The following is a 21033-nucleotide window of genomic DNA, read 5'->3' on the forward strand; positions in this document are numbered from 1 at the left end:
ACTGTATGGTCTTTTCTCCAGCCCTTGAATGATTTGTGTTTGTGTGTGTGTGTGTGTGTGTGTGTGTGTGTGTGTGTGTGTGTGTGTGTGTTGGGGTTGGTACACTCTCCGGTTATTCAACATCCTTTAAAAAATGTGGACATCAGAACCGTACATACACAGTATTCCAGTAAAAAACACTTCCTTATTCACTACTCCCTGTTTATACATCCAAGGATCACACTAGCACTTTTTGCCACAGCATAGCACAGGTAAATTGGTCTCTTTTTGCAAGTTGTACATAGAAATGTAAATAGGAAGTTTCTGTATTCTGAAAAGCACAGGGAAGCAATGAAGCCTATAAGCACTAACTACTCCCTTGCTATCATTTCACAGGAAACCTTGAAATTACTTTATTTTTTTGCAAATATAATGTTAATCTGCCAAGATGACATGTACTTGCAATCAAATTCATGTATCATACACCCAAACCAGCAAGTAAAGATGTTCTATATGTACAGAATTAGCAGAATTTTGCAGACAGGAATTTCCCAGTTAGATTTAATTTACTGCCGTTTGAAGCTTCTGAGACTGATGTTTTACAAGACACTTTCTCTTGAAAAACAATCACTGATCTGTGTCTGCAGTGAATAGCAAGAATGTCAGAAAATGATGCAATCTAGCCTCTTTTTGAAATGTTTAAAGACCTTTTCTAAATTAGATACAATGCAAGTTGGGGCAGGTTGTCAGGTGCTGTAAATTGGTGCAGCTCTGTAGACTACACTGGAACTATGCCAAATTGCATGAGCCAAGGACATAGCTCATATATTGAAGTGATACAGAGGATTCATATTTCCTCTCTTGCCTTGGCTGTTTAATTTTCCTGATCTTATTTTCTAAAAAGAATGAGATTTAATCCATAATGATTCCTGTTCCAGGCACAAACTGAAATTACATCGGTGAGCGATCTGCCAGCAACACTCCAGCGGAATCACCCAGTGAATTGTTACTCGGTGTAATTGTAAACCACAGTGACCTGTGAGTCTACAGTACAGCGTTGCACCGGAAATGTGCTCATTGTTTAACTTTACATTTGATTGATAGGCCCACCCAGCTTGCTTGACCAAATTCATGGCCATCTGATTCAGCTCATCTTCAAGCTGTAAAAACTGTCCCATGTCTAGATCTCTGTATGGCAACTTGAACCACATAGACAGTATTGCTCCACTAAAAGAGGAAAAGGGTTTGTGGCCTTCCTTTTAATCTCATAAGCTATTTACTGCAAAGCAACAATGGCTAGAAAAATAAAAAATTAAATACCCCATTGTAGCCATTATCCAATATCGTTTCCATGTGCAAGGCATTCATGTATATCACATAGCTGCTGTGGCACACTGCATGCATATGGCCTGTCAGAAAATTTATTATAGTAGGAAATTACAAAGGGAATTTATGTTAGTTTTATTTTGTTGAAGTCCAGGGCTAGCAGTGAAAGGATTTATTTATTTTTTATTCTTTACATTTTTTTTTTTTTTAGTAGGGTTGGAAGCCCCGAGACCCTGTAGACCAAAGCCATTAAAAATTTATTTTCTTCAGCTGTTTGCATTGACCTAAAACCTTTGCATACTGAGTGAGCAGATTTGGCAGACTTCTTTCCCCCTGAAATATGCTCAGCTTGTCCTGGACCCACACCACTCATAAAGCTCAAATGTGAGGCCCTAAGAGGTAAGATTAAGGGAAAAGAATAGTTACTGTCTTATTGGTTACCCTCCACGACCAATAAACAAGTAGGAATTCATAAACAACTGGAGTCAGTTCCACACTGGGTGAGAGTGAAATGAAATGACACTGTATTTGCATAGCTTGAGTGACTTAGTTTCAAAGGCATCCTCTCTTCAGAGAAGACAGAATATTTAAATATTTCTGTACTAAATTCATCAGTCTAGGAGTCTGACCCACTGAAGTGAGAGAATTAGTTAAGGCTGCTACTTAGTCTTTAATTTGTCCCATTTTGCCCACTGTAGGAGTTTTAGAAGAATAACCGGTGTTACATCATAGCCAATCATGCTACAACTGAACCATTATGGGCGGCTGCAGTCTTCAAAATTACCAGGCAAAGGAGTAGATACTTCAAATTATTGTAACATTATTGTTTGAGTTCAGTTACCTGGGCAATTCTTATCAAGACTTGCACAGGGCATGTTAATGGATTAGAGCTTGATCCAAAACCCACTGAACTCAATGGAAAAATTCCCCTTGACTCAACTGGGCTTTGGATTAGGCCCTTGATGTCTGTAGAAATAAAGCGAAATAAAAAATACAAAGTATTTTTCCTTTTTTTGGGTAGTGCAATAGCATTGGCAATGAGCTTCTGGACCAGTATGTGGCCATTTGGTTGTAGAGTGAGCAGAACGTGAAAGCTGAGATTTTTGAAAGCTCAAAGGAAGAATTGCATACCCAATTCACATTGATTATAATAATGATTGAGCATTCAAATTCCTTGGACAGCTATGAAAATCTCAGCCTAAAAATAATGGCTGGCATTGTGGCTAACACACTAGGCATTGAACTGGGGCCCTCCAAAGCTAAAATCATGAGCTACTACAGCTCTCGAGCTGCGGCTGTAACAGACTAATATCCTCTATGGATTGGGCACAGAGAGGAATACGGAAAACACATTGATCAGTAGGTTACATAAACTCATGAGTTTGGACACTGTATTTCGCCTTTGACTGTGTAAAGCACGCCTACCTGCAGAGATTCTATCCTAGAAAATAAAGAAAAATAATTGGAGTGTGACCCCTTTAATGAAAGCCCCACCTTAGTGATCCACAGGTGCTATGGAGAATTAGTCCAGATTTGAACTTGATTAAAATTTCAGTAATAAAATTGCATTTTGTAGGTCCCTATTATAATTATTTTCTGCAACTCCCACTGCTAATAAAACTTTACTTTATTTATCCTAAATTTTAATGCTGTCCAGGTGGTTTCAATGAATGCTCGTGTGTTAATGAGTCCTTGAACATAAGAGGTTGTTTCTGTGTTTTGTAAGTTACCTAAAGTTGAGCTATGAAGCTTTTTTAAAAGGGGGATGGGAGGAATACCTGTTTAAAATCCCAATTTAGTAGCAGCAAATGTGAAGGTATCTGAATAGTATGCAAATAAATTTCATTCTTAGAGGTATTTTCACTTCTCATTGTTTTGTGGTGTGATTGGCCACCCGAGGCATATTTCTGCTCCCTTATTGGCTAACTGAAAGTATAAAACATCAAATAAGAAATAAGTGGCAAATAGTGAAATATTAATGAATACTTCTGGTCATGCATGATTGTACTTGTTTGCATGTAAGTGTGGGTATTTGTATGAAAAATATTTCCCCAAATATTTGTGTGAACAAAATACAATCCATGCAAAAAATAATGAATTGTGAAGTATAAACATGGCCAAACTGAACAGCATTTTATAAGCACTAAGTGTTAATATATGGGTTTTTGTTTGTTTTCAGATTTCTTTTGGGGAGAGAGGAGTTGGGATTCAATCAGCTCCTGTCTGTGTTCTTGCTGTTTAATTTTTATTTCATTGTATAATTCTCCTTTACCCCTCTAATCCCTTTAATTAAGACAATTTAAATTGGAATTGCTTTTGAGGCTTGATGAAGACTCCCAAGCAAATGAAATTGGCTTGGCCTTCTGGAAAAAGAAATAGCACACAAATGAATGGCTTGAACATTTTGTTATTGTGTGAGAACTGAAGAGGGGCTGTGGAGATGCCGGTTAAGGTCAGGGTCAACTTGAGGAGATCTTAAAGAAATGCAACCTCTGTATTCCATAAGGCTGCAAACCCTCCCACTGGAGAGAAGCATATGTGGAAAATCCTCTAGTTCTTCAGTGGAATTTTTCACCTTCTGTGGGTTACTACTTTGGAAGGGTGATGGCTCGGTCTAGTTTATTTTAGCAAAGCCTAATCCTCTGTCGTTCTTCTAAAGCCAAAGTCCCAATGAAGTTGATTAATAACAAATGTTAAATTTAATTAACATTTTACAACTCTAATTTCACCAACTGCCAGATACAAAAGAATAATAAAGCATATACTTATTTCCCAAACCTCAAATGTATTTTATTAATCTATGTGAAAAAATATTAATGGGAAACATTTCTGACAGTGAATAGTCATCTGTGCTTATTAGCAAAGACTTTGCACTATTCAAGGAGAAGGTAGATTTGATAATATAATGATATTGCATTAACTCAAAAAAAAACCCATCTGGAAAATGTATGAGAACTTTGAAGATCTTAATATATCCACTGAACTGGTTTGGAATGGGCAGCAAGAAAACAAGCTTTACAAATGCCAGCTCATCCATGAACCGTAATAGTGATCTCAATGTACCACCCTGAGAGTCAGAAATAGTTCATTCTTCATGGCCATTCAGTTCTTGGTCTTTTTACTGAAGGTATGTCTACATTGAAAACACTGCAGCTATGGCCCCCCAGAGATGTAGTTAAGCTGATGTAAGTTCCCAGTGTAGACCAGCCTTGAGACTGGTAGTAAGGGGGCAATATTAGGGTAATACCCTAATGAAACCACCCACTCATTCAATAACCAAAAAGTCATCTGATAATAGTAGTAACTTCCAGTCAAAAACTGAAGATACCATATACCTTTAAAAGTTGACTGAGCCTCCTATTTCTCATATCTCCATCTGTATTAAACATATGCATAGATGAATGCTAGAAATAAAACAAGTTGATACATAAGGTGGGTCTTCTATTCATATCAAGTTCAACTCTACTACTCAAGATAAGGAAAAAAATTGGTTATTGATAAATTCTTTGAGCGACAACTGTTTCTAATGATGTTAGTGTAAGATTTTATTTTATATTTACAAATATTTAGTTTCAGTCAGCTACACTCTGTGTGCTGTGGACTTCAGTGCTGGTAGTTTCTATAGAAAAATGTTTCCGGTGTTATTGCAGCTGTGCTTGTCCTAGGGTATTAGGCTATGTCTACACTAGCACTTTTGTTGGCAAAACTTTTGTTTGTCAGGGGTGTGAAAATCACACCCCTGACTGACATAAATTTCACCAACAAAAGTGCTGGTGTGGACAGCTCTATGTTGGCGGGAGATCTCCCGCCAATGTAGCTACCGCCGCTCATTGGGGTTGGTTTAATTATGCTGGTGGGACAGTTCTCCCCGCCGGCATAGTTCTCCCCACTGACAGTGGTACAGCTCTGCTGCTGTAAGGTCCATAGTGTAGACATAGCCTATGGGCTAGTCTAGCGCTCTCCCAGCGCTCTAAAAAAACCCACCTTCACTGAGGGGTGCAGCTCCCAGCGCTGGTGCACTGTCTACACTGGTGCTTTACAGCGCTGAAACTTGCTGCACTTGAGGGGGTGTTTTTTCACTCCCCTGAACAAGAAAGTTGCAGTGCTGTAAATTGCCAGTGTAGACAAGCCCTTAGAAAGACAAGATGGGTGAGGTAGTATGTTTAATTGAACCAATTTCTGTTAGTGAATTAAACAAGCTTTTGAGCTGCACAGAGTTCTTCTTGAGGTCTGGGAAAGGTACTCAGTTTGTTACAACTAAATACAAAGTGGAACAGATAAGGAGTTAACACATGTTGCAAGAGACTAGACAATTTGAAGTATGCAGTTAACACCTCTACAGTCATAGGACAAAGGAGGGTTCACCCCTTCACCTTGAATGGTGTCTTACAACATGTGTTAGCTCCTTATCTCTTCCATCCTTGTATTTAGCTGTGACACTCTGAGTACCATTCCCAGACCTGAAGAAGAGCACTATGTAAGCTTGAAAGCTTATTTCATGTACACGTATATACATTGCCTCACATAATGAGATCCTGATATAAATTGCATCCTCAAGTTGCTAGTGTAATACTATTACTAAGTAAGACCTTGGGAGGCAGGCCAGTCCTCACTTACAGACAGCCCCCCAACCGAAAGCCAATACTCACCAGCAACCACACACCACACAACAGAAACACTAACCCAGGAACCAATCCTTGTAACAAACCCCATTGCTTACTCTGTGCCCATATCTACTCTAGCGACACCATCAGAGGACCCAACCACATGAGCCATACCATCAGGGACTCATTCACCTGCACATCTACTAATGTGATATATGCCATCATATGACAGCAATGCCACTCTGCCATGTACATTGGCCAAAGAGGAGAGTTCTACATAAAAGAATAAATGGACACAAATCAGACATCAGGAATTGTAACATACAAAAGCCAGTAGAACACTTCAATCTCCCTGGACATTCTATAACAGATTTTAAATTAGCCATACTTCAACAAAAAAAACTTCAAAAACAGACTTCAAAGAGAAACTCCTTAGCTACAATTCATTTGCAAATTTAACACCATTCATTTGGGCTTGAATAGGGACTGGGAGTGGCTGGCTCACTACAAAAGCAATTTTCCCTCTCCTGGTATTGACACCTCCTCAATGATTGGGAGTGGACCACATCCACCCTCATTGAATTGGCCCTGTCAACACTGGTTCTGCACTTGTAAGAAAGCTCCATATACTTCATGTATCATTATATTTACGCTTGCATCTGTAATTTTCACTCCATGCATCTGAAGAAGTGGGGTTTTTAACCCACGAAAGCTTATGCCCAAACAAATCTGTTAGTCTTTAAGGTGCCACCAGACTCCTCATTGTTATTATTTATGATAGTTTTGCAAAAAGTGAAACTGACCTATGAAAATTTAGCCCTGGTCTACCCTATGGGGTTAGGTCGATTTTAGCCGTGTTAGGTCGATTTTATAATGAATGCGTCTACACAACCAACCCAGTTCTGTCGACCTAAAGGGCTCTTAAAATCGACTGCTGTACTCCTCCCCGACGAGGGGAGTAGCGCTAAAATCGACCTTGCTGGGTCGAATTTGGGGTAGTGCAGACGCAAGTCTACGTTATTGGCTTCCGGGAGCTATCCCAGAGTGTTCCAATGTGACCACTCTGGACAGCACTTTCAACTCTGATGCACTAGCCAGGTACACAGGAAAAGCCCCAGGAACTTTTGAATTTCATTTCCTGTTTGGTCAGTGTGGCGAGCTCAGCTGCACAGGTGACCATGCAGTCCCCCCAGAATCGCAAATGAGCTCCAGCATAGACCGAACGGGAGACACTGGATCTGATTGCTGCATGGGGAGAAGAATCTGTGCAGGCGGAACTCCGATCAAAAAGAAGAAATGCTAATATATATGCCGAAATCGCACAGGGCATGATGGACAGAGGCTACAACAGGGACACACAGCAGTGCCGCGTGAAAGTTAAGGAGCTCAGGCAAGCCTACCAAAAGACAAAGGAGGCAAACGGTTGCTCTGGGTCAGAGCCCCATACATGCCACTTCTATGATCAGCTGCATAACATTCTAGGGGGGACCCTACCACTACCCCACCACTGTCCGTGGACACCTGCAAGGAGGGAGTCTCACACAACAGGGAGAAGGATTTTGAGGAGGAGGAGAATGCGCAGCAGGAAAGCGGTGAATCCGTTCTCCCTGGCAGACAGGACCTTTTCATCACCCTGGAGCCAATACCCTCCCAAGGTGGGATCCCCGACCCTAAAGGCGGAGAAGGCACCTCTGGTGAGTGCACATTTGTAACTACAGTACAGGGTTTAAAAGCAATAGTGTTTAATGTTTGATTTGCCCTGAACACTTGGGATGCATTCGCGGCCAGTACAGCTACTGGAAAAGTCTGTTAACGTGTCTGGGGATGGAGCGGGAATCCTCCAGGGACATCTCCATGAAGCTCTTCTGGAGGTACTCTGAAAGCCTTTGCAAATGGTTTCTGGGGAGGGCTGCCTTATTTTGTCCTCCACAGTAGGACACTTTACCACGCCAAGCCAGTAGCAAGTAGTCTGGAATCATTGCAGCACAAAGATGGCAGCGAATGGTCCTGGATTTTGGTCGCATTCAAGCAACATTCGGTCTATATCTTTCTGTGTTAGCCTCAGGAGAGTGATAACATTCATGGAGAAATTTTTTTTGTAAGGGAACAGTAAAAGGACCCCGGTCATGCTGGGCTGTTTGCACTTGGCTAAAAGGGATCATCCCTGAGAATAGCCATGCGGTGTGGGGGAGGGGTGAAGGGATCATCTGAGAGAATAGCCATGTGGTGGGGTGGGGGGTGGATGTGCTGCACATCCACCTGAAAACCGCAGCCCCTCCTTTTAAGTGGCAAACCCAGCCGGCATTGCTTGCTATGGGAAAGTAGGGCACTGCAGTTTGAAACCATTCCCACATGATGTGAAGGCGTTAGAAGCCAACCCCGTGTACCCTTTGGCTTACCATGGCTGCCTGGAAACTGAATTCTGTTGCCCAGCCATGTGTGATGTGTCACCATACTGGCAGGCGCTCAATATAAAAGGCAAAATGCGACCTTGTACCTAAAGCACATGTTCTGTCTGCTGTGAATTGCTTGATTCACTGTGAAAGAGTCTCCCTTTTGTTCTCAGAAATATATCATCTTAAATTTTATTCTCCCTTTTTATCACCCCGCAGGTGGAAATGTTTCTATGCTCCCCCTAGCATCTCCGTCCCCAGGGTTATCGCAGATTAGATGGTGAAAAAAATGCACTTGCGATTACATGTTTTCCGAGCTCATGCAGTCCTCCCGCACTGATACGGCACAGCTGAATGCATGGAGGCATTCAGTGGCAGAGTCCAGGAAAGCATTAAGTGAGCTCGATGAGAAGAGGCAGGATGCAATGCTGAGGCTAATGGGGGAGCAAACGGACATGCTCAGGCGTCTGGTGGAGCTGCAGGAAAGCCAACAAGAGCACAGACCGCAGCTGCATCCACTGTACAACCGCCTGCCCTCCTCCCCAAGTTCCATATCCTCCTCACCCAGACGCCCAAGAACGCGGGGGGTGGAGGGGTGAGGCACCAGGCACCCAGCCACTGCACTCCAGAGGATGGCCCAAGCAACAGAAGGCTGTCATTCAAACAGTTTTGATTTGTAGTGTGGCTACAATAAGCAATGTGGCCTTGTTCTCCCCTCCTCCTCCACCCCACCACACCCCACCCGGGCTACCTTGTCAGTTATCTCACATTTTTTTTTAATTAATAAAGAAAGAATGCATGGTTTCAAAACAATAGTGACTTTATTTCCTTTGCCAGCTGTGATCGAAGGGGGGAGGGTGGTTGGCTTACAGGGAATTAAAATCAACAAAGGGGGTGGGTTTGCATCAAGGAGAAACACACATAACTCTCACATGGTAGCCTGGCCAGTCATGAAACTGGTTTTCAAAGCCTCCACGCTGTGCTCTTCTAATCACCCTGGTGTCTGGCTGCTCAAAATCGGCTGACAGGCGATTTGCCTCAACCTCCCACCCCGCCATAAATGTCTTCCCCTTACTCTCACAGATATTATGGAGCACACAGCAAGCAGCAATAACAATGGGAATACTGGTTGCGCTGAGGTCTAACCTAGTCAGCAAACAGTGTCAGCAAACATCCAAAAGCACATTCTACCACCATTCTGCACTTGCTCAGCCTATAGTTGAACTGCTCCTTACTACTGTCCAGGCTGCCTGTGTATGGCTTCATGAGCCATGGGAGCAAGGAGTAGGCTGGGTCTCCAAGGATAACTATTGGCATTTCAGCATCCCTCAGAGTAATTTTCTGGTCTGGGAAGTAAGTCCCTTCTTGCAGCTGTTCGAACAGCCCGGAGTTCCTAAAGATGCGAGCATCATGCACCTTTCCCGGCCAGCCCACGTTGATGTCGGTGAAACGTCCCTTGTGATCCACCAGTGCTTGCAGCACCATTGAGAAGTACCCCTTGCAGTTTATGTACTGGTTGGCAAGGTGGTCCGGTGCCAAGATAGGGATATGCATTCTGTCTATCGCTCCACCACAGTTAGGGAACCCCATTGCAGCAAAGCCATCCAGTATGACCTGCACATTTCCTAGAGTCACTACCCTTGATAGCAGAATGTCAGTGATTGCATTGGCTACTTGAATCATAGCAGCAGTCCCCACAGTAGATTTGCCCACTCCAAATTGATTCTCGACTGACCGGTAGCAGTCAGGCGTTGCAAGCTTCCACAGGGCTATCGCCACTCGCTTCTCAACTGTCAGGGCACCTCTCATCTTGGTATTCCTGTGCTTCAGGGCGGGGGAAAGCAACTCAGAGTTCCAGAAAAGTGGCCTTACGCATGCGAAAGTTTCGCAGCCACTGGGAATCATCCCATACCTGCAACACTATGCGGTCCCACCAGTCAGTGCTTGTTTGCCGGGCCCAGAATCGACGTTCCACTGTATCAACCAGTCCCACTGCCGCCATGATGTCCCAATTGCCACATCCCATGCTTTCAGGAACGTCTGTGTCCATGCCCTCTTCACAATCGTACTCGTGCTGCCGTCTCTTAGCCAGGATCTGCACATACTGCATTATAATGTGCGAGGCATTTACAATGCTCTCAACAGCAGCAGTGAGCTGAGCAGGCTCCATACTTGCCGTGCTATGGCGTCTGCATGGGTAACCCAGGAAAAAAGGCGCAAAATGATTGTCTGCAGTTGCTTTCACGGAGGGAGGGAGGGGAGACTGACAACATGTACCCAAAACCACCCGCAACAATGTTTTTGCCCCATCAGGCATTGGGAGCTTAACCCAGAATTCCAATGGGCAGCAGAGACTGCGGGAATTGTGGGATAGCTGCCCACAGTGCACCACTCCGTGAGTCGATTCTAGCCATGGTAGTGAGGACGCACTCCGCTGACTTAATGCGCTTAGTGGGGACATACACAATTGACTGTATAAAATCGATTTCTAAAGATCGACTTCTATAAAATCGACCTAATTTTGTAGTGTAGACATACCCTAAGTGATTGCTGGAGGCTGGGGAGCTAGTTGTTGTTGCAATTCTGGTTCTTATCCCTTTTCCCAAACTGCCCCTTTCTCAGGGCAGGTCTACACTACCGCTTAAGTTAACTTGCTTTGCAGAGGGGTGTGAAAAAGCCCCCCCCCAAGTGATGCAAGTTTTGCGCTGTCCACACCAGCACTATGTCAGCAGGAGACATCTCCTGCCAACAGAATTTAAACTTCTCGCCAACGTGGAGTAATTATGCCGACAGGAGAGCACTCTCCAGTCAGCTCAGCACGTCTTCACCAGATGTGCTCCAGCGGCACAGCTGCACAGATGCAGCTGTGCCGATGTAGCACTATAGTGTAGACTTCCCCTCCATATGAAATGACAGAATCAGCAGGCACACCAGTGAAAACTCAGCTATCTTTGAGCATGGAGGGTGCTCAGACCTTGAGCATAGGATGGATATTTGATTCGCTGTCATGCTCTCAGTACTTGTATGAGTAATACCATATGGTCATGCTGCTGAGCAGCATTCGTAATAGTCAGGTGGCTGAGGTATAATTGTGATCTCCCATACTTGTCGGTTTACATGTTGTTCATTTTTTTGAAAAGTTTGACACTTTCCCCCTGCCTTATATACTCTAGATGTGACTTTGCCTTTCTAATAGACTGAAATATTGAAATGGCTGACAGCAGAGCAAGAACGCCACAGAGATCATATGGTATAGAAGTAGCTTTTCATCTCTGAAGCAAGGGGAATCATTTAATTAAGTTAAATTCCTCCAGGGCCAGCTCAAAGTCTAAACTGCCTGCCCATCAACACAAGCTGGTGGTGTGAAGATCTCTCATTACTCTCATTACATATAGATCAAATATATCCTTGTTCAGAGATATCTGTACTTTTCTGAATCTCTTGGGTCTCTCTATAAATATAGGTTTACTGTATTTAGGATACCGCCATTATTTTTCTAAAGGTACAACTAGATCAGCATATGTATCTTTCTTTGTATGAAGAAAAGTGGATTTCTCCTCTTAAAAATGTATTCCTTTCTCTATAATTTTGTAGGGTCACCAAGAAACATATGTGCCTGTGGGTATATATTGCAAATGTGTATGGAAAATATGTGTAAAGGATTTAGCAGTCACAGGTGAATGCTCCATGCATCTCCTAGGAAAATGAATACATTATGTAATCTGCTGTGCAGTATGATGTAGAAAGTGTCAAGGATGATCTAGGGGCTAAAATCTGAGACAGTTTGTAACAATGCAGGTTAAAAAAAAACCCCAATCACCTATATTTCAGAGAGCAGTGCACTGAGGTTTATATGGGGAAGAAATGGAGGAGGGTGAAAGATTCCAAATTTGATCTTAATCTTTTACTCCCATTTATTCCATGGAAATATTTTTGCTGTACAATATTCATCTTATCAAACATGCACAAATTATATGCAATATATACTCTGGGGCTGCCTCCTACATTAGTTAGCATTACAAGTCCTATTAACTACAGGGGAAGACTTGAGGACTCAAGAGAGGCAGGAGCAAGCCTCTGGTAGTTAGAAGAGTTGCGGTGTGCTGCTCTCCTTTCACCTCCGAGTGAATTTTTCTGAATCTTGCAGCATCACTGTAATCTACCACAAACGTAAGAGTATCTCAATGAAGGGCAGAAAATTAATTAGTTTGCAGAAAACTGAAAGAAAATTATTTTTATAGGCTGTTTCTCATGCCTGAGTCTGAGGTTTATGCATTTTTGGAGTGAGAAAGCACTCAGCCACTGGAGGAAGCCTGCCATAAAATATTTGAATCGGATTTGTTTACAAAATAATCTCCTTCTGATTTAATGGAAGTCTATTCTGTTCTCGCCAGTTCAAAGCAGCAGATTTGCAGGCAAAACAAAAACAAAAAACAAAAAGAAAAACAACAACCTGTTTTAATGGCAATGTTTTCTACATCTTTTAAGTACTTTTTGTGACTTTATTTTAAGAAAGGAGCTTTGTTGACCAAAGAGTTAATGTAGAATATGTCGGAACAGCATTTGAGCTGGGTGAATAGTTCATAACAATATGTCATAGAATCCCATGCTACCATAAGATACCCTAAAATGTGATTGTCAAGTGTGGGTACTAATTACAAATATAAGGTCACTACGAAGTCAGGAAAGCTCTCAGAACCCTCATAGCTGAGCTCTCCATGTAGTGTAATAGTTTCAAGCCTTTAACCTACTGTACAGCATTAAGCAGGTACTTTATTAAGTGACCTTGTCTAAACAATAGTGAAGTACACTTAAGAGAAGTGCTGTCAGGAATACACATGTCAGAGGTGTTGCTATGCTCTCATTAAATGCTGTGTTTGAAAACCCGTAAGTATTACATTTTTATTTATTTCATTATCCTGTAATACAATTTTTAAAAGTGTTTTTTTAAAGTACCGATACCTCCATTACAGAGAAAAGCTGTCCTGTCATTAAAAGAGTCAATGCAACTGGTTTTCATGCATGCAGGAAGCATTTCACTATAAATTAAATGTTAATCATGCTGTTTAAACCACTTCAGAATTCTAGGCCCTGACAATAAAAAAAATCTTGTCAAGGTAAAACAGTGTTATATTCATGGGAACAACCCAAACTGAATCAATTAATTTGGTATATATGGTGAGTGCGACAGATTGACTATAACACAGCAATAGGTCATAATTGATATACAGCAGAATTAAAGTTACAAGAAATTATGAGAATACGTGAGACTTTTCTCTTTAAACTCAGATGTAATGTAGAAGAGGAACTGGATTTTGTCAAGCAAGACAATAACATGAACAAAACTTGGTTGTTTGGCTAACGTGAAGAGCTATTGACCCTAGAATGGGATACATGTTCATTTGGACATAAAATGTAGAAGGTAGTGTATTCAAACCTGTGCTATGTGCAATACACCACATTCAGTAGTTCCTTGTAACACAGCATCTCAGATACAGCAAGATTAATGTTAGTAAATACTGAGGCTCTTCTACAAAAGTTAATGCAGTGTCACTGGCATAAAACAAGTGTAACAGTAATATTGGGCCCTGAATTCTTAACGATAACCACTATTAGGGCCCCAAATGAATCTTTGCATTATCATACTTTATGTAGTGAGGAGCGGAGAGCTGAAAGAAGTGTCCTACAGTTGGGTGGAATACACAGCATTTGTTAACTCTTATTACAAAGGTCTTACTATAAAGTCCAAATGAGAGGAGAGATAAGCAAGCTGGACATTAAGTGCAAAGTATATGAAAAAGGACAAGTCTAAAGAAGTCAGTCTGGAACCCCCCGGCTCCTTCGGAACAAACCCAAACTGCCTGCCATCAGCATTGGAGCTGCACTGTATCTGTAGAGCCATAAATCTAACCTCTGATCAAAATAATCCCTGCTGTGGGTGGGATCATTCAGTACATGGTCTGTACTTTATTTTGGATTTTTCCGGGGCTGTGAGCAAACAATGCACTGAACTGTCCACTACTCAGTAGTATATAGTTCTATATTACTCCAGACCAGTGAATGATGCTATTATAGAAGTGTTTTTTTTACTTTCCTCCACCCTTGAACATATTAATTCCAAAGTCATGCCTGAAGCTGTATGTGCCGCCTGCCAGCATTGTGAGTGTCTTCTCAATTAATCAGGAGTTGTCTAGAATTAATGGTACCTATGAATGTGTTAATGGTGAAATATTACCCCATCACCCCCTCAGAAACCTTCTGCTCCATGAGGAGCTATGAAAATTACAGAAAGCAAGTGCCTCTTTCCTCCCATTGCATCAGAATGTTACAAGGATGGGGCTGGTGATCTAAACCATTATTACCACTGTCCCCTGAAAAGTTTTAATAGTTCCTCTAATTTTTGGAGAATACTAGTTTGTTGATATGTCATTTCCCTTGTTTAACTCATAAGAAGGGCTGCTATTTCCTGTGTCCAGACAGAATACCCAGATTGCATTTCCAAACACGAGAGAAAGTTGAGTAGCTAACTGACCAAAACATAATGAATTCATTTGATCAGTATCGTGGCTTTTATGGCTTACTTTATGCCTTTCCTATTTACTTGTAATGCCCAGGTTGCTACAGAAATAGTGACTAAGAAGCTGGTTTCTGGCTTCAGCTTAGGGAAATCCCATTCTGCTAAAATTTTAAAACTCTCATAATGGATTGAAGTGTATATATTTGGGGAATGCTTGTGCAGACTTGTATTTCACAAATTACATATGGCGAAGAACTGCCTTCAACTGGTAATAAACTCAGAGCTTTAATAAATCTTAACCACAAAGAACTTGTAATTAATAAGAACTTCCCCCATGGGACACCATTACAATGCTTCCTCCAAAACACAATACTTCCTCCAAAAATGATATATGATTGTGCATTTACTGTACTAAGCTACCTTTTGTCCAAATAGATCCCAAAGGGATCAGGAAACTCTATCAGCTAATTTTAAAAACTATGAACCTGATTCTCTTCTCACTGCATTACTTTAAATCAGGAGTAACTCTAATAAGTCCAGTGGTGTGTCATAGATATAAAATTAGTGTAAAGTGAGAAGAGATCCAGACAAAATGTACACATAGAGACACATGATTTTAGATAGCATACTGACCACAAATATAAATTAATATACAGTTCCTACTGGACATGTGGTCACATCTGAAAAAAATGTTTTAATTGGGCTAAGTTCTCAAAACATTGGCTGGGGCATATGAGGAAGCAGGGAAATAATGAACATAGAGAGATTAGATGTGTGTGCCATATTTAAACTGGTTGAACGTTGGCTCTGTTTCCGCATTAACCAAAAAATAGATGGAGACTGAGTGGTGCTCTAAGGGTATGTCTACTCTACGGGATTACTCCGAATGTACAGAATTCGATTTTTGGCAACCGATTGTATAAAGTCGAGTGTAAGCACATTAATTCTGTGGTGTGTGTCCATGTACCGAGGCTAGCGTCGACTTCCGGAGTGTTGCACTGTGGGTAGCTATCCCATAGCTATCCCATAGTTCCCACAGTCTCCTCCACCCATTGAAATTCTGGGTTGAGATCCCAATGCCTGATGGGGCCAAAAACATTGTCGCGGGTGGTTCTGGGTACATCCTCCCCCTCCCTCTGGGAAAGCAACGGCAGACAGACAACCGTTTCACGCCTTTTTTCCTGGGTGAACTGTGCAGACGCCATACCACGGCAAGCATGGAGCCTGCTCAGCTCAAGACAGCAGTCATGAACATAGTAAACACCTCGCGCATTATCGTGCAGTTTATGCTGAACCAGAACCTGCAAAACCAGGCGAGGAGGAGTCAGCTACAGCAGCGCGGCGACGAGAGTGATGAGGACATGGACACAGAATTCTCTCAAACCGCGGGCCCCGGTGCTTTGGAGATCATGCTGTTAATGGGGCAGGTTATAGCCATGGAACGCCGATTCTGGGCCTGGGAAACAAGCACAGACTGGTGGGACCTCATAGTGTTGTAGGTGTGGGACAATTTCCAGTGGCTGCGAAACTTTTGCATGCGTAAGGGCACTTTCATGGAACTTTGTGACTTGCTTTCCCCTGCCCTGAAGCACCAGAATACCAAGATGAGAGCAGCCCTCACAGTTGAGAAGCAAGTGGCGATAGCCCTGTGGAAGCTTACAACGCAAGACAGCTACCGGTCAGTCGGGAATCAATTTGGAGTGGGCAAATCTACTGTGGGGGCTGCTGTGATGTAAGTAGCCAAAGCAATCACTGAGCTGCTGCTATCAAAGGTAGTGACTCTGGGAAATGTGCAGGTCATAGTAGATGGCTTTACTACAATGGGATTCCCTAACTGTGGTGTGGCGATAGATGGAACCCATATCCCTATCTTGGCACCGGAGCACCAGGGCAGCCAGTATATAAACCACAAGGGGTACTTTTCAATGGTGCTGCAAGCACTGGTGGATCACAAGGGACGTTTCACCAACATCAACGTGGGATGGCCGGGAAGGGTTCATGACGCTCGCATCTTCAGGAGCACTAATCTGTTTAAACGGCTGCAGCAAGAAAATAACCGTTGGGGATGTTGAAATGCCTATAGTTATCCTTGGGGACCCAGCCTACCCCTTAATGCCATGGCTTATGAAGCCATACACAGGCAGCCTGGACAGTAGTCAGGAGCTGTTCAACTACAGGCTGAGCAAGTGCAGAATGGTGGTAGAATGTTTAAAGGGTCGCTGGCATACGTTACTGACTCGCTCAGACCTCAGCCAAACCAATATTGCCATTGTTATTGCAGCTTGCTGTGTGCTCCACAATCTCTGTGAGAGTAAGGGGGAGATCTTTATGGCGGGGTGGGAGGCTGAGGCAAATCGCCTGGCTGCTGACTACACGCAGCCAGACACCAGGGTGATTAGAAGAACACACCAGGAAGCACTGCGCATCAGAGAACCTTTGAAAACCAGTTTCATGACTGGCCAGGCTACGGTGTGAAAGTTCTGTTTGTTTCTCCTTGATGAAAACCCACCCCCTTGATTGACTCATTCCCTGTAAGCAAACCACCCTCCCCCCTTCGATCACAGCTTGCTTTCAAGGGAAATAAAGTCACTATCATTTAAAAATCATGTATTCTTTATTAATTGATTATAAACATAGGGAGAGAACTGACAAGGTAGCCCGGGTGGGGTTTGGGAGGAGGCTAGGAGGGAAGGAAAAGGCCACTTCAAAAGTTCAAAATAATGACAGCCTTTTGCTTGGGCTGTCCACTGGGGTGGAGTGGGCGGGTGCACGGAGCCTCCCCCCCCCCCCGTGTTCTTACACGTCTGGGTGAGGAGGCTATGGAACATGGGGAGGGGGGAGGGCAGTTATACAGGGGCTGCAGCGGCACTCTGTGATCCTGCTGCCGTTCCTGAAGCTCCACCAGACGCCGGAGCATGTCTGTTTGATCACGCAGCAGCCCCAGCGTTGCAGCCTGCCACCTTTCATCATGGCCTCACGTTCAGTGGCATCTTTCCTGTACTTTGATACTGTGTCTTTCCACTCATTCAGATGAGCTCTTTCATTGCGGGTCGATTGCATGATTTCAGAAAACATGTCGTCTCGCATGCGTTTTTTTCGCCGCCTTATCTGAGATAGCCTTCGGGACGGAGGAGGGAGGCTTGAAAAATTTGCAGCTGCGGGAGGGAGGGAAAAAAGGGAGAGAAGTATTTAAAAAGATACATTTTACAGAACAATGCTTATACTCTTTCACGGTGAACAACACTATTCACATTACATAGCACATGTGATTTCAGTACAAGGTCACATTTTGCATCTTATATTGAGTGCCTGCGGCTTTGGTGTTAGAGATCACAGACGCGGGGCCGGGCAACAGAATTCGGCTTGCATGCAGCCATGGTAAGCCATTGTCTTTTGGCTTCTGCAGCCTTCATAAAAGCAGCGCCCTCCTTTCCCATACCAAGCAAAGCCTATTGAGTGCTGCGGTTTTCCTGTTAACGTGCAGCAGCAGAAACCAAACTAAACCCCCCACCACCCATCCAATTCTCTGGGATGATCGCTTTACCCCTCCCCCCACCGCATTGCTGGTATCAGGGAAGATCCCTGCAGAAAGCAAACTAACCCCCCCCCATCCAATTTTGTGTGATGTTCGCTTTACCCCTCCCCCCACCGTGTGGCTGGTATCAGGGAAGATCCCTGCTAGCCAAACGCGAAAAGCTCAGCGCCAATGCCTCGCGCCCCCTCCCACCCCCCCGCTTGGCTAACTGCAGGGAAGGATTTCTTTTCAGCCACAGGCAAACAGCCCAGTAGGAACAGCCACCTCTGTCCCCTTCATTAAATTTCCGTATTTCAACCAGGTTACCATGAACGATATCACTCTCCTGAGGATAACACAGCGAGATAAAGAACGGATGTTGCTTGAATGCCAGCAAACACCGGGACCATACGCTTCCAGGCTTTGTCATGCAATGATACCAGATTACTTGCTACTAGCATGGCGTGGTCAAGTGTCCTACCATGTAGGACGGAATAAGGCTGCACTGCCTTGTGGAAAGGTTTTTGGAGTACCTCCAGGAGAGCTTCATGGAGATGTCCCTGGAGGATTTCCGCTCCATCCCCAGACACGTTAACAGACTTTTCCAGTAGCTGTACTGGCCGTGAATGCATCCCAAGTGTTCAGGGCAAATTAATCATTAAAAAATGCTTGCTTTTAAACCATGTTTTATATTTACAAAGGTACACTCACCAGAGGTCCCTTCCCTGGCCTCATTGTCTGGGATAATGCCTTGGGAGGGTTGGGAAGGTACTTCAGTCAGGCTGAGAAAAAGATCCTGGCTGTTGGGGAGAATGGAGTGCTGTGTGCTCTCCGCAAGCTCGTCCTCCTCCTCCTCCTCCTTCTCTTCCCTGTCCGCAGAATCCTCAGGCATGGCTGAGATTACTCCCTCCTCGGAATCCACGGTCAGAGATGGGGTAGTGGTGGCGGCCCCCTCTAGAATTGCATGCAGCTCAGTGTAGAAGCGGCATGTCTGTGGCTCTGACCCGGACCTTCCGTTTGCTTCTTTGGTTTTCTGGTAGGCTTGTCTGAGCTCCTTAACTTTCACGCGGCACTCTAGTGAGTCCCTATTGTGGCCTCTCTCCATCATGCCCTTGGAGATTTTTTCAAATGTTTTGGCATTTCGTCTTTTGGAACGTAGTTCTGCTAGCACGGAATCCTCTCCCCATATAGTGATCAGATCCAGTACCTCCCATACGGTCCATGCTGGTGCTCTTTTTCGATTCTCGGACTGCATGGTTACCTGTGCTGATGAGCTCTGCGTGGTCACCTGTGCTTTCCACGCTGGGCAAACAGGAAATGAAATTCAAAAGTTTGCGGGGCTTTTCCTGTCTACCTGGCCAGTGCATCCGAGTTCAGATTGCTGTCCAGAGCGGTCACAATGGTGCACTGTGGGATAGCTCCCAGAGGCCAATAGCGTCGAATTGCGGCCACACTAACCCTAATTCGAAATGGCAATGTCGATTTTGGCGCTACTCTCCTCGTCGGGGAGGAGTACAGAAATCGATTTTAAGAGCCCTTTATCTCGAAGTAAATGGCTTCATTGTGTGGACGGGTGCAGGGTTAATTCGATTTAATGCTGCTAAATTCGAACTAAACTCATAGTGTAGACCAGGCCTAAAGGTATGCACTTCTAATTTTCAAATAGGGAACACATCACTTGTACTGGGCACAGTAAAATTTAAATCAATGAAAGAGTTGACTAAAGCAATAATTTGTATAATATATGTGCATAAATTAAAGCATGATGAAATGCTTCTCTGGGTTTGATTCTAAAGAAAGATCAAATATCATTTATAAACAGGAAAAACAATTTTATACTGGACCACACACACTCAGACAAGACAAACAGACCATTTTGGATCTTTGTAAAAAGAAACCACTAGTTTTTTTAGCCTGATAGAACTATACATGTGTGAAAAGTTTTCAGTTTTTCAATATTCCTGATTTTATATTTCATCTTGGACTACTGTGCTGGTGATGAAGTAGATATATCAGTGTCAATTGAAATCCTACCTGAATTCATTTATGTAAAGAAAAAAATAAAAGCATTTCTGATGAATTGGTTGTGTTTCTGAAGAAGAGGGAGTGATGGGCAGAAGAAAAGGCACAGAGCTGTATGAATTGGTACTGATGGCAATGTTCACCCTACCTTTCCTTTTGTCTTTTGGATGGATGTCTTGCCATGGATGCCTCATTTCTGTCTTTTTGCATCCCCTAAAAGTCCCTCTGTTTGACTCGGCCTGTCATTATGTCCAAAGACGGCTAGATGCAGCTATCTCTTCAGCAGGCCAGTGCTGTTCCTGGGTCAGATAGAGCGTCATTCAAGCATGATCTGAAGAGTTCCATCTCTGAAGTAGCTGAGTGTTTTGTTTCTGCAGCTCTACCAGCTATTGCCAAATAAGAGAACAAAGGTGGGTTATTTTGGTTTGATTCTCTTTTGGGAATTTAAAGAACCTAGATCCTCCTTGTTTTTGGAGGTAGAAGTAGAAACAGAAAGGGGGTCCAGGGTGATTGTGAGCCCCAAGCTTCCACAATGGGGGAGAAAGGAACGGAGAAGGTATAATAATGGGAAATGAATATTTGGGCTAAATAAAGTTTCATACCAAGTTTCTCTTGTCTCTAAAATGTGTTTCTATGCCGCAAAGTCAAATGTGACAATGTGGGGCTCTGTGTCTATGA

The sequence above is a fragment of the Emys orbicularis genome, chromosome 9 (genome assembly GCF_028017835.1).
Source record: "Emys orbicularis isolate rEmyOrb1 chromosome 9, rEmyOrb1.hap1, whole genome shotgun sequence".
NCBI classification, from domain to species: Eukaryota; Metazoa; Chordata; order Testudines; family Emydidae; genus Emys; species Emys orbicularis.